The following is an 18,995-nucleotide window of genomic DNA, read 5'->3' on the forward strand; positions in this document are numbered from 1 at the left end:
AAATAAGCAGCTTAAAGAGCCCAGCAGCTGGGGGAGAAGCCATGTGACATTTGAAATAGGAGCCCTGGCTCAGTAGGAGGTTACCGGGTGCAGACCCCAACAATGTGGGGCCAGCTGTGTGACCTCTCAGCTTCGTGTCTCTGTCATATGGTGGTGACTGTGACAGCATCAATGACATAGAGTTAGTATGAAGATAAACATAACTGAAGCACTTAGAGCAGAACCTGGCCCGTAACAAACGCTCAATAAACATTAACCGCTTTTACTGTTGTGGCTGTACAACTGCTCATGCTGGTGTTACTTTAAAGTCTGTATTCCAATGTTGCCTTCCTGATTGTTTTTTGCAGGTAGGTGGACCACAGTTTCCCATTCGACAACTGAAGGAAGTGAGGCAGAGAGAGGGGAAATGGTCCCGATCAGGGACAAGATCGGGGACAGAGCAAAGAGACTTTGTTTTGGTGTGTTGTTTTTTCATAAAGCCAGGGCTTCTGGTCACCCGCCTGGCCCCTGGCCCCTTGGTTTGCTCTCCCTGGAACTGAGGGTCCCTTGGCCTCACCAAGAGGAATGTAAAGCCAGTATGCTGGGGCCTTCTCGTCCAACCAGCCTCTGCGAAGATTCCGACTTCTAACTAGACTCCCACCTTGCATTTGAGCCCAATCTCACCCTTCACTCTGCATTTGTTAAGTGCGACTCCATGCCAGGCACTCACAACAGAAAGAAAAATAATATTTACAGAGAAACCATGCTCCTGCCCTGGCCCCAACCTCAACAATGGAGTGTCTTTCCGTTGCTGCCTTAGTCTCTGTGTTGATAACATGCCCGGTCCTCCGGGTCCTCAGAGTCCTTCTCGCCGGTGGCCTTCTTTCACCTGATTCCTTAAGATGAGCAGATGCTTCTGGGTGGAATCACTAGATCAGAGGAAATGGTACCTTTTTCAGCCTTTTGGTTCATGTTCTTCGTTGGCCTTTAGAAAGATATCATCTTAAAGGCGTCTGCTCCAGCATTGTCTGCTGTATACCCAGCAATCGCCTATCAGTAAGGGATGGTTTATATAAAACGTGACCATGGGGGTGGGGAAGGGGGAAAGAAAAGTTATGGAGAGGGAAGGAGGCAAATCATGAGAGACCCTTAAAAGCCGAGAATAAACTGAGGGTTGATGGAGGGGTGGGAGGGAAGGGAAAGTGGGTGATGGGCCTTGAGGAGGGCACCTGTTGGGGTGAGCACTGGGTGTGGTATGGAAGCCAGTGTGACAATAAATTTCATATTAAAATAAATAAATAAATAAATAAATAATCAATCCAAAAAAATAAAATAAAATGCGATCCCTCGACATAACACAATACGATGTGACTGTTAAAGGTGGTCACAAACGTGGATATTCAATGACTTGAAAAGACACGGATAATATAGCAATAAATGAAAAATGTTGTACATCTAATAGACGTATAACATAAAACCAAACTGCATGTGTGCACAGAAAAGGGTCTATCAGAAAGGACAAGTGTGAGCAGTGGGGATCTCTGGGGTGGGATTTTAAGTCATTTTTGTGTTCTTTTTATACTTTCTGGAATATTCACAATAGGTCCCATCTTTATAGTCAGAAAAAAAAAAAAAAAAGGTAATTCTTTCCTCATCCCCCTGCCAGAAATGTGGGTGGGGGTTGCTGGTAGCCTTGGGAGGGGGCAGCTGTCAGACTAGGTCCCGGATACCTGGCACCAGCCTGGTGCATGGTGAAGGCTGGTGTGCCCAGGTCCGGGGGAAGTGGGGGGGCGGGGTCCCCTGCCACAGTGCCTGACTGGCCCAGCGTGTTCTCAGGATCAAAAGTCTTGCTGGCCCGGACCCCTGGCCTGTCTTTGGCCCTGGTTCTCATGAGCAGGGATGGAAGCTGAAGAGCTTCCTCATCATTTCATCTTTTCCCCTCTCCTCTGCCTAACCCTGAGGTCTGCGTATCAGACGTTAGCTACTTACCTTGTTCCCTTCCCTTCCCTTCCCTTCTTCCATGGCCAGTGTTGGGCCTTTATATCAGACAGACCTGAGCTCACATCCTGTTGCTGCCTCCCAGACTGAGGCGGCAGTCCTCAGTTTCCTCGTCTGCCAAATGGGAGTCATAGCGGCCATTTTGTAGAGTCGAGGCGTAATTTAGGGTTTAGCGTCCTCCCTGACCCGTGGCTCCCCTGAGCATCTGTGGTGGAGGCAGGGTGTAAATACCCAGGTATAATATTCCCTGCCTCCATCAGCCACTAGTGAAGACTGGCCCTGGGTGGGGGCACATAACTCCCAGTCACTTGCAGCCCTCCGTGTTCTCCCCAGACAAGGAGGTCCGGGGGCTGAGACGCAGGGCCTGCTCTGCAGGGTGAGGCTCACACATGACAAGGGGATGAGCAGGTGGGCAGAGCACCGAGAGTATCTGTTGCAGACCTGGCTGAGCTGGCTGAGCTCAGTGCCATCACCCCCTGGGATGTGGCTCCCCACAACAGACCCTTCATGAGTCACAGCGACCCAGGGACAGATGCCCTGAGTCAGGAGGCACCACAGACCAATTGGGACCTACCACCATGCCCATGGGCATAAATAACGCTAAGTCCCTTCGAGTCTTTTAAAAAAATTTTTAATTATGTTTATTTTTGAGAGAGAGACAGAGACAGAGAGGGAGTGCGAGTGGGGGAGGGGCAGAGAGAGAGGGAGACACAGAATCCAAAGCAGGCTCCAGGCTCCGAGCTGTCAGCACAGGGGCTCGAACTCGTGAACCACGAGATCATGACCTGAGCCAAAGCCAGACGCTCAACCAACGAGCCAGCTGGGAGCCCCAGTCCCTTTGAGTCTTTTCATTGGGAGGAACGTGACGGGGAGGTCGGGATGGGAAGGGCTGTGAGTCCCATTGCCCTTGCTTCCCACAGCCGAGCAGAGAACAGAGGGTGAGGACTTCAGAGCCACAGTCCTGGGCCCATTTCCCCCGCAAATCTGTCACCGTGCGAAGTCCCTGGTTTCTAATCTGAAAACGGGGTTGATGGAAAGTTGGCGTGAGAAGTAAATGGATAATGGATGTGAGGTGATTAGTAGAGGCCCAGGCATTTGGTACTCATTATTACTGTTGTTTTTATGGGAGATAATTTTTGTCTAAATACAATTAGTGGTTTATAATCTATGGCTCTTTTTACTGCATTCGCCACAGAGAGAAACCGTGGAGCCAGCAGGCAGTACATCAAGTTATTTATTTAGAGTGGGAACAGAATGGATGGTGCAGCCACCTCGAATATGCTATTTAGGGCCAGAAAGGGCCGTAGAATCATCTAGGCAGGGGGCCGTCACTAGGTCTTTGTGACGTTTGTTCACCGTTCCTTCTTTCACGCATGCAACAAATAGGATTATTATGTGCCATGTACTGTGCTAGGTACCAGATACCCTGGAAGCTACTGGTCGTTGTTGAAGCCCTGGCCGGGAGGCCTGTGACCCAGTCGCCACATCCTCCTCAGGGGGTTGGTTATATTTCTTCCAGGGAAGAGGGGAGAGCCTCCGGCCAGAACATTCTTCCCACATGCCCATGCCTGCACACCCAGTCCAGTTCAGGCTTTCAGCTACCAGCACTGTCCTGCCCTTCACCGTGGTCTTCAGAGACCTGAGCTGCCCGGCACAGTGGGCCCGGAGCCACAACGGCCCCTCCCTGTGTTTCAGGAAAGATGTGGCGAGTCCACAGCTAGTTGTGATTAGAACCCCAGGCCAGGGGTTTCCTCTGCTTTGTGCTTCTCGAATGTGGTGCCCACATTCGTGTAGAGTACCGGAGGCCTAGGGCACCGCAGCATAGGCCTGGCTCATCTTTCAGCTGAAGAATCGGATACATGTATATTTGATCCCATGGGTGGATATGTGCATAGATTGCGGAGTAGAATTTTATGCGCGCGTGGATTCTATTTTAGTTTAGTTTTATTTATTTATGTATTTTGAGAGAGAGAGCAAGACGGGCAGAGAGGGAGGGAGAGAGAAAATCCCAAGCAGGCTCCACGCTGTCAGTGCAGAGCCTGATGTGGGACTCGAACTCACGAACCATGAGATCGTGACCTGAGCAGAATCCAAGAGTCAGAGGCTTAACCGACTGAGCCATCCAGGGGCCCCTACGTGCCCATGGATTTGGAAGATAAAACAGTTAATTAACTAAAGCATTTTGGCTTGTGGGGATTGCTTTGGGTGATGTCCCTGGACCTCCCCACTCAGGGCTGCTTTGGTGGAAAATGTTGAGAATGTCACCATGGTGATATCCAGGAGATGGCGACCCCCTATACTCCCCTGCCCCAGTGGGAGGAGTATGGTTGTAAGAGAGTTGAAGGAAATCACCGTCTCTGGGTCATTTGGGCTGGAAGTCCACGGACGGGAGAATCTTAGGAAAATGAACCACCTTCCTCCTTTGGTGGTGCTGGGGCCCCAGCTTTTGTCCGGAGCCCAGCACCTTCCGGAACCATGATTCAACGTAAGCTCCTATTAGGTATTTAACCCTCAAACCAGCTTCTGAAGAGGGTCAGGAACTCGGCTACATTTGACATAATCTCCTAAGTCTCTTACATCCTGCACTTCTGGCCAGCACACCGGGATCGTGGCCTTATTTGGTACATGGCTACCTCCCCAAAGACTGGAGCCTCCAGTATCAGGAACCTGGTTTGATTCATTCTTCCCCTGCATGCAGTAAGCACTTAGCAAAGGTTCGGTGACATAAATTTCACAAAAGTCTGGCTGGCCTCTGAGCTCCACATGGTAAGGAAGGACTCTGTGTGTTACCAAGGAGGAGAGGAGACCAAGGATGGGAGAATGGCTGCCGAGAGTTGAAATAGAGTTTTCCGGTTAATCCATTCTTGGAACATTCAGAAACTCTCTCCCTTCACCCCTTTCCCCTTTCGTTTCCCAAACACTCCACTTGATCAGGAGTGTCCCCATTAATATGAAGGTGCCTGATTGCCTACTCACCAATCACGGAATGCATACCCTTGGTCCATCCATTTTGTCCATTCCTCCAGTGCCTGCCATATGTTGGGCCCTGTCCTAGGTGCTGGAAGTTTGGCAGCACTGAACAGGCAAAGTCCTTGTCTGCTCTTAAGGGGCTTACGTGGCCAGGGACGGTAAACAAGTCTCAGCTCACATTTGGTGGGCATCTACCACGTGCCAGGCCCTGTCGATGCACTCGTCATGGTGGGTTCCTGTGTAGGGATGCATTTTGAAGGTCAGTTCTTCGTTGGGCAGGGTGTATGACATGTTGCAAGTTTTAGTACACTCTGGTTCCTGCACCCTGCTGTCAGCGGCACCTTCCTCGCGGCCTATCCCCGTCACTAGAACACCCCCGAATACCCACTCACAGTTAAAAATGCCCCATCAGGATGTGGTACTGCCCTCCTTTAGAGACATGATATGATCTCATTTAATCCCCACAACTCGTGAAGCTGGTTCTGTTACCAATCCCCATTTTACATAGAGTGAAAGTGAAGCACAGAGATATTCAACACCTTCTTAAAGGTCACACAGCTGGAGTGATAGATTTGAACCCCAGGAGGCTGGCCTCAGGGACTGCGCTCTTCACTGTTTTATCAACGGAGGCTCTCAAGCAAACACAGAACTGGAAACTCTAGGCAGTAAGAGATGCTGCGCTGAAAATAAATCGAGATGATGATAGAGGGAGGAAATGTTTCCTCTGTGTAAAACATCACACTGACCCAACAGGGAGGAAAGAGAGCCTAACAAGAATCAAGCGCAGCCTCTCCACCCCAGGGCTTTGCACACGAGCGGTCTGGACACACCATTAAAATGGGGAGGGCGATGTGTGTGAGTGCACATAAGTGATACAGACTTTAGTGGAACCCTCTGCCATGATGTCGTGAAAGCCACTCACATGTGCAGCAGAAGAGAGGCAAGGTCAAGCAAGCCAGACTCTAGGAAGGAAGGCAGCCCTCATTCTCTCTCCATACGCAACCCGTGAAAAGGTAACTGTTGGTTGGGTGTAGGTCCAAGCTGACAGCACTGGTGTGTATGGAATACGGGATATATGTGCCTTGTTTGGCATATAGTAGGTCTTCGGTCTTCAAATGTTGGATGGATGGATGGATGGATGGATGACTGAATAGATACGGTTTAGTAGCAGCCCCACCTGGAACTTCTGGTTGCAGGGGCCAGATATATTCAGGCACCAAATTAAGATGATAGAGAATTAAGGACTAAATTACCAGTCAAGATCAATTTTAGGAAGCATTTATTTATCTTAAGTCAAGAAGGACAGCATTTTCTATCATTTTTCTTGGCCAGCCACTGTAGACAAATGCCCCAATCCTCAGGCTTCATAGTACATCTTAGAGAGTTGAGCACCTACTATGTGTCTGCGTTCAACAGCCATTATGGCTTTTAGTTTTCAAAATAGCCCCACACTCGACAAATCAGGAAGGCAGAGCAATACAGTCGGTGGTTGAGCTGGAAATCAAAACCGGGGCTGTCACATCCCTACAGCCCCCATCACCTCCCCTGTCACCCACAGGAAAGCAGTTCTGAGTGGCTGTAGCCTCAGTGTGACTCACCTAGTTGTGGGTTGTCTTGAGGTGTGACAAAGGGCTTGGCAAGAGACCCCAGGTCAAGGAGGTAGGAGCAAGGATTAAAGAGGAAGGAGCCTCGGCTTGTTTCCACTGGGGAACCCAGGGAGGGCGGCTTGGTCAGCAGCGGGGCCTGTTAGTCACTGAGATGAGGGTGGGAAGGAGCATGAGGGTGGTTTGAGGGTGTGGAGCGATCAACCCCCCACCATGGAAAGATAGCTTGGGACCCAGAATCTTCTAGAGAATGCAGGGGTGGGGAAATAGGTGGGTTCCCCTTCTCCTGCCTCTGACTGTTCCGTTCTTCCTCCGGTCTGTCTACCACATTCTAGCTTCGGGGAGGTGGAGGGGGAACATGCTCAGGGGGACAAGGAGGAAAGAAAGAGAAGAAGTGACTTGCCTTCTTTTCTTTGCAGGCAAACAGACCTTCGTCCCTAATGCAGCTCTTCCCTCTCCTAGCTGTGCGATCGCTTTCCCTCTCTGAGCCTCCATTTTTGTCTCATGGGGCTATTTTAGAAATTAGATAAGAAGCTGTATGTGAAAATGCTTGGACGGGGCCAGCACATGGTAGGTGCCCAGGAATTGGCTCCTCTCTTCCTCCCTTCCCCTCCCTGGTTGAGTCTGATGAGAGCAGAGAAGACCGCCAGCCTCTGGCCAGGCAGGTGCAGGGGGACTGAGCCTTAGCCATCCGCTCCCACTCCTTTCTGCTGCCTGACTGCCTCAGCAAGGGTGCCACTCCCAGTCACGCCACAGTCATGACAAGTGGCATCTGAGAGGGGCTGCTTCATGGACACCAAGAAGCCTCAGGGATGCGGAGACCAGGGCCTCATAAGGCCACGAGGTTTACCTGGTCACAGGACTGGGGACGAATGGCACAGCCAGGGCTGGCGTCCGGGACTGCAGTCTCTTCGTGCAGTGCTTCCCAGTTCCTCCTGCTCTCTGCCTCCTCAGCCTCTGTGTGGGGTCGGGCACGGAGTGTGGGCTTCCCACGCGTTGGTTGTAGGAATCAACGAAGGAGGAAATGTGAGCGCCTCTAGCCAAGGCCTGTGTGATGTTGCAGAACCAACAAACGAATAACAAGAACGCTTCGCTCAGAGCCAGGCTCTGTGTACATATTCATTTCCTCCCTCTTCTCCATGACGCTTTGCACCCAAACACGCCGTCATGGACTGGCCCTGCCGGGACTGGAGAGAGAGAAGTGGACAGTGTGATTCCACAACCTTGCTGCCCTCCCCGAGGTCGGCCCCATCAAGTGTGTTCCTCTGCTCCCTGGCTGCCCACCCCTGCAGCTCTCGCAGTCACTGCTTTCTGGATGGCCTCGGAGGCAGAGACTCGGGGCCGTGGGGCTACCCCATCCCGGCGCCCATGTCTTCAGCCCGTCTCCGGGCCAGCCGGGTGCTTTGGTGGACAGAGCCTGGGGGATGTGGAGGACCTGGGTTTGCATCATGGGCCCGCCACTTCTCAGCCGTATGACCCTAGGCAAGTTATGTTAACTCCCGGGTCCCCTTTTGTCATCTCTAAAACGAGGATAGGTACCTTCCCGCCTACACCGTGGTTTGGGGGGGAAAGGGCTGTCGATGACTGGAGGCTGGAGTGGCTTTGAGAACACTCCAGAGACATTCGAGCTGCGTTCGTGCGAGAATGCGTTGTCGCTGCCACTGTGTCGTTGCCAGTGCTTCCTCTTCTGAAGCAACCTGGGGACTAGACAGCCTGGACTTGACCTTGGCCTTAAGCGAGTCCCGTGGTCTCTGGGAACCTGCTCAGTTCTCCTCCTGTGTGAAGTGAGTGTGATCAGCCTGTCTGCCTCTCCAGGGTCATCGGTGAGCATACAAGATAGTGTTGGGCATCTGTGGCTAAGAAGTGCTTTGTAACTATCAGGTGGATTTGGGTGCAATTGCGCAGGGTGGGGAGAAGGTGCAAAGGATTCCAGACTTCCTTCCAAGAGAGGCAGATGGGGGTGAGGGGAACCCCAACTCTCTCGTGAGCTGGGCGTCTACCGAGGGCACGCGACTCACTCTCCCGGGCCTCCGCGTTCCCATCCGAAGAGTTCCCTGTGCCCGGCGCTCAGTGGGCGGTCACTAGGATGGCACTGTCATGCGGTTGCCTCCGAGTGGCCTATGGGGACTGGGCCTCCCTCTCTGGGCCGCCACCGCCCTGGGACAACAGAGCCTCTCTGACCTCACTCGGCTCCTGCCAAAGTGCTACCCTGGCTCCAAGTGCTTCTCTGAAACTGCCTGGTTTCCTGGAGCTCCCCGGTTGCCACCGGCTGCTCTGTGCACGTGATCTCCAGCTCCAGATGTCGAAATCCTTCTCCAGGCTGCCCGGAAAGCCCCAGCCGGCTGTGGCTGGGCAGGGGCAGGGGCAGGGAGGGCTCCTTGGATATTGCCCCACAGGGCATCTCTTCAGGCTCTGTTTGTAGACGTCCCTGTTTCCTCTGTAGGAAGCAGTGGGCAGCTGAGGGAATTTGGGCTTCCGGTGGCTGTGAGATTATTCCAAGCACAATATCATCATATGGACAGTGTATTTGGGGAACTGTGTGAAATGTTGTGGTTTAATGGCTCCATGGTCTGCTACAAACGGAGAAGATGCCGGAATCCACCCTCTCGGGAGTGTGAGTGCTGACGTGGGAGTTTTCTGCTCACGGGTCTCTTTACGCTGTGCCTGGGGACGGAGGGGGCAGGGAGGCTGGCTGTGCGTCGGGACAGAGAGGGCAGGGTGATGCGCCTGTGAACCCTTGTAGAATTAGCTCACATTCTGCCAAGACTGTTGCCCCATTTTATTGGTGAGGAAACTGAGGCACAGGGAAGTGACTTGACCAGCCTGGGAAGGACAGTACGTGGGTAGCAGAGCCTTCACTGGAACCCGGGATCCTCTGACCACAACGCTGCGGGTCTCAGCCTGGGCTTTTCGGTGCCTCCCTTCTAGGTCCTAATCCAAGTACCAGGAGCTGACCTGCTGTGTGACCCTGAGCCAGTCACCTGATGTCTCCAGCCCCACTTTCTCTCTCTGTTCTGTGAGAGGATAGGGCTCGCTCACTATTTCTCAAGCCTTTCCACAGAGAGGGTTCAGTGAATTTCTTGGGAGTTTCATGTTTCTTTTTAAACATTCTCATGACATTTAATATCCTCCATGATTTTATCAATGTTTGGTTAAAACAATTTTTTTGATGTTTTTTTTTTTTTTTTTTTCTCCCCAAGTCTCCAAGTAGACTTGACGCCCTGAGAAGCCGTGCCGTGTACCCCTGGTACAATGCCAAGGTCCCCAGATGGGCTGAGAGCCTGGGGTGTCAGTGATTCCTGAGGGCGAGGATTGCTACGTACCTGATGCTTGGTCGGGGTCTGCGAGGTGACGCCGTGCATTGATATGTCCCCTGGACACGGTAACAGTGTTGGAAGGCCCTTCTCCTGCCCCACACCTGCCTGCAGGGCCTACCCTTCCCGGCCCCATCCTTCTTGGGGCAAAGGCCTAGGGCAGGCCTGCTCCAAACTGGTCATCCCTCCCATTGGCAGCAGATGACTCAGGCCAGAACCAGAGCAGGGTAGAAGGGGACCCTGCTGTCCCAAGGGCTGGCCAGTGCTAAATTCGAGCATCTGCGTTACCAGCTGTGGCCTCGGGCAAATCACATGCCTGAGCTTTCTGGTCCTTTATAAACATGGCATGGATCTGGGTCCTTCTGCACAGGATTATGGTGACACAGAAGAGGGCAAGGGTAGGAAAGATCCCAGCCATGAGGGACACTGCAGGACAGGTGAAAGATGCCTGCTGTATATTAGGACCAGAGAGCCTCAAAAATCTTCAAGTCGTTTTCCCGTAAGGAGCTCCTTTTCGAAAAATCTCTCCCTTCCCCGTATTGTTTCCAGCCTGAGGCCCTCATGGTTACCAAGGCTTCAGGTTAAGGCGAGAGCAGCCCTTATTAAAACGCAGTTGTTACACAGAAATGCTGGGCTGAGTTCTGCACCCCACCTGTTTAATCGACCCTGTGACCTTGGCAAGTCATCTATGTCCCCCGAGCCTCTGTTTCTTCATCCGTAGACCAGAGATGCTAAAGCAAGTGAGTTGCTGTGAAGAAGATATTTGTAAGGTGCTCAGAGGCTAGTGAGACAACAGATGACACAGTGGGCCTGTTGCCGCCTGGGACGCTGAGTCCAACACAAGCTAGGTCACAGGCCTTTTGGGGACACAGGGGTGCCAGGATTGGAGAGTTGGGGTCTCATCTGAGAAATGAAAAGTACAGGATCACCCCAGAAAAATGGGGCTATAGTGGGTCTTGCAGGGAGTGGAAATGGCAGGACTGTAGGCCAAGGCCCCATACTAACCCCCCACACCCTGCACAGGCAGTACCTCAATACTCCAGACAAAGCTGGTGTTCACCCTGCTTTGCAGATGAGGAGACCAGGCTGAGACATGGTAAGCAGCTTGCGTGAGGCCACCTGGCTTCTAAGTGGCTCAGCCAGGCTTCAAACCCCGGAGTCTGTGCTCCTAAGTGGGCCTCCCCCACTGCTGGTGGGTGGGAGTCAGCAGCCACATTTCCCAGTAGGTAAAAGAAAGGGCGGAGAAGACCTCACTATGTGGTCAGAGCCTGGAGGAGTCAGCTCTGGGGACAGAGGGCCTCAGCCACCACACCAGCCTCTCTCTAGAGCGTCGCGTTGAAAGAGTCAGAATTCCTCCGGTCCTCCAACACTTCCTTCAAGGCCTCACCTTTCCGATAGGCCCATAGGACACCCTAATCCTGCACAAGGCCATCACTTTCTGTTTGTTTCTTCTTCAAGACTCCAAGTTGCTAAGGACACATGCGTGGTCCTCTTTGTGGCTTACGCGCTGGGCATCTAGCACAAGGTCTCAGAGTCAATGGATGTTTGCTGAAGGAAGCCAAAAATTCCTAGTGCTGCCTCTGCTCATAGTAGATGCTCAAGGCGTGTCTGGGGCACGAAAGGGTGGCAGGCAGTTCAGCCTTCTCCTTTCATAGCTGAGAAAGCCGGGGCCCAGGGAGATGCATCTTCTCAAGGCCCCTCTTTAGATTACATGGTGTCCCCTGGGTAGCCCTGTTTCTCCGGTGGAGAAAAAGTTGGGTGAGCCGTGGGCCCATCTCCCTCTTCCTGGAGCCAGAGAGCCTCACCATCCCCAGGACCCCACCCTTGCTTGGCCCATCCGCCCCTTCCAGGGGTTTCTGAACCTTTGCTGTTTGCCAAAGGAGCTTGGCCTGTAATCTCATCCACAGGAAATGCAACCTGGTTGTGCAGGAGGGAGAGGCTCTGGGGACACCTTGGGGGGTTCCCAGCCGGGGATGGAGAGCAGACTCTTGTCTGCTTCTCCGAAGTGGCTGCTGTGGAGACGTTAAGCCTGGGCACTGCTTGCTTCTAAGCAAGCATCAGAATTTGGGAGCCATCAGATTGCCCCTTACGTGGGAGCAGCGAGAGCTGTTGTAAAAACCAGGGGCTCCCAGACACCCCGGGCGGGCACTCGCTGCAGATGCTGCCTCATTGAACGGGAAAGGTGGCTCTTCAGAGACAGGCGTCTCCCCCGCACAGCCTGCAAATCATTGTTTTAATGAGTTGTCACTTGGACAATGGGGCTAAGTCTTGGCCCTGATTCAGTGCTGTTGCCTTCTCCCCACTCCCACCCTTCTATGTGTTCCCCTCCCTCCTGCTTGCTGCTTTCTCTCTAGCCTCCACTTACTGGAAATGAAATCTCTCAGCGTTTGAATGGCAGGGAGGGAGGGAGGCGCCCAGACAAAGAGAAGGCTTTGTCTGGCGGTGAATTTGGATAGCAGGTGGGTGGCGGGGAACGCACAGACTTCCTCCATCCGCCTGTCACGGAGCTCGCCTAGTGTCGGAGGAGGAGAGATGGGTTCAGTCCTCTGGCAACGCCTGGGTCTCAAATTATGGGGTTGGAAAGAGAGCCCCAGCCTGCCAGCCCCTGGTAGGAGAAGGGCAGACTAGTAGCAGTTGCTTTTTGGGGGCCCGGGGTGTGAGTAGGTCTGGAAGCTCCTATTTAGAGCAGCAGTGAGCCAGATGAGCCTGGCCCGTGGGACCTGGGCTCAGCATCTCATGACACCACCGACTCCCACACCGCTGTCGTCAGCTTCCTCGGTTAGGGGACGCTCACTCCTTCCTCTCCACATGGCCAAATGGACTAATCGTCTTCCTCACCATCATCATCGTTGGCATCATCGTCACCATCATGGCGAGCGTTTATGCATCAGCGACTGTGTGGCTGACACGAAGCACCTGTAAATCCGAAAGCAGTTCCCATGCAGTAGCTGTTCAATGGAAATGATTTGCAACGGACTCCAGTTTCCACTTCGCCAACAGCTTCTTGGGCAAGATGGCGCCACCTCTCTGGGCCTCAGGTTTCCTATCTGTGAGGTGGAGACGACAGCAGCACTTTCTGCAAAGGATTGTTGGAGGCTTAAGTGCGTTGGGGCACATAAGATGCTTGGAAGAGGTCATGGTGCTTGCAAACGGTTTTCTAGCGTTACCGGAGCATGCTGGTGGGGCAGTTCCTTAGCACTGGAGAAGGGATGCATTTAGCGTCACAAATATTGAACCCGCAATCACTTGCCCCGAGTGCCTTATCAGCACCCACTTAACACTCCAAAACCCAGTTGCATCATTTCCTCATTTTTACGGCCCACAGCCCTAATTTTGCTTTTCCTCTACATTCTATGTCTCAGCCAGTGGCATCAGCCCACACATGTCAGGGGCTCTGTTCCTCTATTCTTCTCCCCACTCGCAATCCCCCTCCCAGTCCAGGGGGACCAGATGCCATTGCTTCTGCTCCTCAGTGTCTCTAGTGAGGCTCCCCACTGCCCACCCCACCTGCCCACCGTCCGCCGGGCCCACTCTCCTCTCCTTTGAAGCATTACAGCCGCCTCCTCCTGGTCCCTGAATTTCTGCCTCCTCATTCCCGGGCTGCCCTCCCTGCTGCCGGCCTGAGGAGTCTTTCTGAGTCTCCCGCATGGCCCACAACGCCTCTGCTGAGCACGCTTTGGTGGCAACAGGTGGTTGGTCATCAAAGTGTTTAGTGGCCGTCGGCTGTGTCCGCCACCAGCCTGGGCCCCGCGCCGGCAACATCTGCTAAGAACCCGCTCTTCGTACGTTTGTCGAATGAATGTTTGTCGTCCGCCTCCTCTTGGCCAGACACTGTGCCCTGCACATGCCAGCCAGCTCAGTAATCCTACGTGAGGGAGGCGTCATTGCTTCGTTTTGCGGTGAGAAAGGCCGAGGGGCTAGCACGCATGGTGGGGCCTCGATTATGATGCCGCGGTCTCTGCGGCCAAAGGCGCCGTCCGCTCGCCGCCGCAGGCAGCACGTGTGAGCCACAGGAAGACCCCGTGGGCCTGGGGGACACAGCCTCTCCTCCCTTCTGAAAGGGGAACGAGGGGTGATGTGGTGGCTGCGGCAGGATCGGGACATGAAGAGCAGAGCTGGGAGCAGGTGGCAAGATCCCATCTCGGCCAGCTGCGAGGCAGGGAGGCACACGGGCTGGGGGTGGAGTGCAAGCCGGGGGTGGGGGGGTGGCATGGCGCGAGTTCTGCAGCCACTGAGAGCCAGATTTCTACGGCAGGTGGTGGGGAGGGGCCGGGGTCGAGGTGGAGGGAGGCAGCTGGAGGAGAGCAGGGTCAGGAGTGGCCTACCAGGGGCACTAGCCTGGCGGCCGGTGTAGGCTGTTGAGAGGACATTAGAGGGACAAAGTGAGGAGCCAGGGAGGCCGGCCTCAACCCTTTGCCACCTCTGTCCTCCGTGAAGTCCCCCTCTCTGCTCTTCTGTGGGCGCTGTTCTGCTGCTTCTTGCCCTGGCAATGCCGGCTCACCCCCTGTAGGGCAGACATAGCTAGTGCCCCCTGAGTCACTGTCCCCCGGCACCCAGACTCTCCGGGCACAGGCCTGTCCCCAGCACAGGGGCTGAGGCCGAGTGGTCGTGGGTGCCCAGGTCCTGGCACAATCCGTGTTTGCCAAGAGACGAAGAGAGCAGATGGGAACACTGGCTCCCAAGGCACTTGGGCGTTGGCCATTGTCAACCCCGGGGGTATCTGAATCCAAGGACACTCCAGCCTTGGCCCTCCCTCGGCTCGTGTTCTCATCCTCACCCCCACCGCCAACCCCTGGTCTCGGCACAGCTCAGCATGGCCCATCGCCCAGTACGGCCAGGAAGATACTTCCGGTCCCTGGGGGCGATGACAGAAAAGACTTGGATTATCCGGGACCCCCATGAAAATTCATTGCCACGTTTCCTCTGTGTGATTTCCCAGCATGCTCCGAACTGCTTTGTGTTTGCAAGATGGAGCTTTGTTTCTGTTTCTGCCAGGTCATTTATTCTGTGAACACGGCATTGGGCACCCGCTCTGCACCAGGCGCCGGGCTGGGTCGTGGCGACCCTGGGGATCAGGCAGGCTGGGGGTGCTCTTGCCTTCTGTGGAGGCTGGAAACCTGATGCCCTGTGCCCTCCTGCCCACCCCAGGCCCCACCTAACCCCGCAGGGGCTCCTGGACAGTGTAACTTGCTGTGTGTGGCATTTCTGTGGGGAGGGGCGGGCACCCAGGCCCGAGCAGAGGGCCGGTCCTGGAGGCTGGTGCTTCCTGTCCCAAGCGTTGCATGACGGGGAGCGGGCAGAGCAGCGAGAGGGAATCGTTCAGCGCGGCTCAGCGGGAGCAAATGGTGGGCATCTTGCAGAGGGATAGGGCTCAGTCAGGAGGTGAGGGTGTGTGCTTGGGCACATGGTGTGGCCTTTCCTTACCCACCCTGCCCAAGGCTGCTTTCCCTGCTTTTCCGTGCCCCCGGCTCCAGGCCCCACTTCTGAGATGGCTCCTCCCATGCCTGGCATGCCAATGTTGGCTGTTGGCTGGGACCTCGGTTCCTCCCGACATGGGCATCGCCACAGGCTGTTCCAGTGCCCTTGTGGTGTGGCCGCTGGCTGCCCTGCTAGAGAGTGGTCCAAGGGAGAGCAAGGTGGAAACACATGTCTTTCTGTGACTGAGCCTCAGAACTCACCTTCATTTCCACGACGTCCTATCAGGGACACAGTTCAGCTCCATTCAGTGCGGGAGAGCCATGCAGGGTGAGGATCCCTGTGGACGAGGACCACGGACAGTCCTCTGGAGTCTGGCTGCCATCAGCACCCACCCCGTGGCGGGCTGATTTTCTCTACCGCTCATCCTGATTGCTGAGCTCACGGGTTCACAGGGGCTCATGGGGCCCTGGCAGGCTCAGGGCTTTGGCCGGGAGGGGTTTTGCCACTGTGGTAGACCGGAAAGCTGGCCAGGTGGGTGGCCTGGAGCTTCTTGAGGACAAAGAGGACCCTCGGTATTAGGACCCAGGATGCTCGTCTCTTACTGGGCTCCTTTATCCAGTTTCCTCACCCAACGCTCAGTGGCAGTTCTTCTCTGGGTTACTTTATACAACCGCATCTGTTTTCCACAGTCGTCCTTGTTTAAAGACGGGGGTGGTAAGTGCCCTGGCCCTAGAGGTGTGCAGGCACTGGCTTCACGGCCACTGGGCAGACAGCGCGGCTGCGAGGGGGAGATTCAGATAGGGCTCCCCTCAGCCCCGAGTTTCTACGACTCCCCACTTTGGTTGTGACCTGTCTGCAGTGGCAGGGTCCTTGTTCCTCCTCACAGGCACACTCAGCACCCCCGCAGGAATCCTCAGCTCACCCCATATGATCCCCTGAACAGAGCTCTGGTCTATGGAAGCTGTCCCCTAACCTCCCCCCTGCCCAACCTCCCACCTGTAGGGTCTAAGTGCCCGGAATCCTGGCTTCCCGCCCATGCTGCCCACATCCCGCTTGGGAGCCTCCCCCAGATAATCAGGACCATTAAGAGCCCTCCTAATGCCACCTGACCTCAGGCCTGTGATGGGCCCTGCGCCGGCTACCCATGCATTATTAACGCACAGAGAGCATGAGAGAAGCGCCCGGATGTATTACCCCCTGGCGTCCCCCGTGCATTAGTTTGCAGCATTTGGAGTATCCCTCTGGTGGCTCGGTGATGCCCACCTCCCAGATCTGCCCCAGGAGTCAGTGCTGATGGGGGAGCTGGCTCTCTAGGTACTGGGCATGCAAGAGGGGGGAGCAGGCAGCACTGACGCCAGGGACCCAGGGGGGCTGGACTAGGTAGGTCTGGCACATTCAGGTTGAGGAGGAGAGCAGTTTGAAGGGTCACCTCATCCACTCCTCAGCTCTGCAGGGAAGAGGGCCAAGGCTCCAGGAGGAAAGCAGCTGGGTCAAGGTTACAGTGAGGTGGGGCACAGGCCTGGGCTCCTTTATTCCCCCCTCCCCCCCCCCCCCCCCCCCCCACTGAGTCTTCCTTGTGTTGAGTCTTGTCAGCTTCGGAGGCCTTAGACAGGCCTCCTCCCAGAGGAGAATTCTGGGTAGAAGAGAGCCTTTCTGGTCTCCTGAGGGGTCTAGCGAGAAGGTCAGATGTAAAGCCCCCTACTCTGCAGTTGCATTTCCTAAGGTTGAAAATGCTCAGCTCTGGGGCCCCTGGGTGGCTCAGTCAGTTAAATGTCCAGCTCTTGATTTTGGCTCAGGTCATGGTCCCATGGATTTGTGAGACCGAGCCCCGAGTTGGGCTCTGCACTGACAAGGCAGAACCTGCTTGAGATTCTATCTTTCCCTCTCTCTGCCCCTAACCCCTTCTCTCTTTCTCTCTCTTTCAAATAAATATTTGTAAAAAACGCTCAGCTCTGATTGGGTCTAGGACCTCGGCCTAGTCACTTTTCCTCTCTTGGCCTGAGTGTCCTCATCTGGAAAACAGGCACAGTAATCTTGGCCTGTCTGCCTCCCTGCCTCCCTCCCCTGGCTGATGAGGCTCGTGAGAAGTAATGGATGAGAGGGAGACTGGAGACTCATGGAACCTAAGATTACATGTTACATGCAGGGACACACCTTCTCTTTCCTGGTCTCTTAAAGGAGCCTTGTACCTTTCAGCGCAAAATTGAATACTGGGCTGGGTAACGTAGAGTTAAATGGAAGTAATAAGAGGAATGAGACAGTAGCTGTGAAACCCCAACGACCAGAACATTCAGGAAGCACTGTTCTCAAGCCCAGCCCTGCTACTTACGAGCCGATGTCCTTAGGTCTGGACCCTTCTTCTCCCTCTCTTCTCACTTTCTCCTTCTGTAAAACGGGTAGGCAATTGGGAGGGAAGTGATTAGACCTCCTCAGGCAGTATTCCAGCTCCGAAGTCACTGGGGACTCATTTAGATGAAAAGGTAAATGACTAATTTCAGGTCCTTTTCTAACAGCAAATTTGGGAAGGGACTTCAGAGTCCCGAGAAGCACCTGGGACCTGGATGTGGAAGGCATGGATGAGGGTCCTTGGGGATGAGTTTTGCCCACTGCCTTTTTTCCTCCCAAGGGCCAGTGCCCACTCAGTTTCTTCCCCATTTTGCAGATGAGTCAGCTAATGTATAGAGAACGGAGTGAGTTGCCTCCAGGCACAGAGCCAGAGTGAGGGATAAAATGGGCCCAGGGCAGACCTGGGCCGGTCCCCTGTAACAGAGGAAACAGCAAGGAAAAAAGAGGGGCTACCAATGGTAGACCACCTCTGTGGGTTTTCTGCAAAGTGCATCCCCTCTGGGATCTTGTTTCATTCCCACAACCCTCCTGGGAGGTGCAGATGGTTGCTATCTCTCCATTTTACAGATGGAGACACCGATGCTCGGGTGAGTGAGCAGGAGCCCTGAGGGTGATGGGGCCAGTGGCCTGATTTCTGCTTGTTCCTGGATGGCCGTGTGGGGGCCACGTGGCTGTGGCAGCCCGGGTAAACTCCAGTCCGTGTGAGGGGCCGTGACCGAGTGGGTCAGCCACAGAGAGGCAGGTGATGTATGGGAGCAGCAGCCGCCCTCTATGCAAATGAGGCGCAAACACCCGGTGGAGAAACCCTCTCCTTCCCCTCCCGGTGACCCCAGCCTGTGCCTTGTGACACCTTCGCCACTGCAGCCGCCCTCGCTCTGACTGTGCGTCCCAGCCAGACCAGTTCACGAGAGCCATGCCCTCCCCCTGGGGGATTTCCCCGAGTCCATCTGGAGGCAGTCACAGCCTGAGCAAAAGTCTGGCTGAACGAGCCAGTCCTGCAGTCAGAGGCCGACAGAAGCATCCCGGGTGGCATGCCCGTGTCACTTCCCGGGCCAGTCTGACCACCGGCAGTGGCACCTTGGATCAGAGAGCTCCCCACCCTGTGAGGACAGTCTGACCTCCTCCATCCCCAGTGCCCCCTCTGCCCTGCCTCTGTGCCTCTGCTCCTGCTGTGCCCTTTGCATTACCCCTCACTCTCTGCCCTCTCCACCCGTTCTGACACTTGGGCAGAACCGGTTCCACATCCCCGCCCAGCACCGAGTACCCCAGCCCTTGGAGCTACCTTCCAGTGCATCACTGCTCAGGCCCTTTGCAGAGCGCCCAGCCCCCTGGCAGGCCGGGTGCTGCCCCAGCTGAGGCTGGTGGT

At 54.8% G+C, this 18,995-nt stretch overlaps 1 protein-coding gene across 2 annotated transcripts in view; it reads left to right on the plus strand.

Moving 5' to 3' along the window:
* The window catches only part of HIVEP3 (HIVEP zinc finger 3), a 473,741-nt gene that overhangs the window by 257,561 nt on the left and 197,185 nt on the right, over positions 1 to 18,995 (plus strand). The window lies entirely within an intron of this gene.

Source organism: Neofelis nebulosa, chromosome 2 (genome assembly GCF_028018385.1).
Source record: "Neofelis nebulosa isolate mNeoNeb1 chromosome 2, mNeoNeb1.pri, whole genome shotgun sequence".
Classification (NCBI taxonomy): Eukaryota; Metazoa; Chordata; class Mammalia; order Carnivora; family Felidae; genus Neofelis; species Neofelis nebulosa.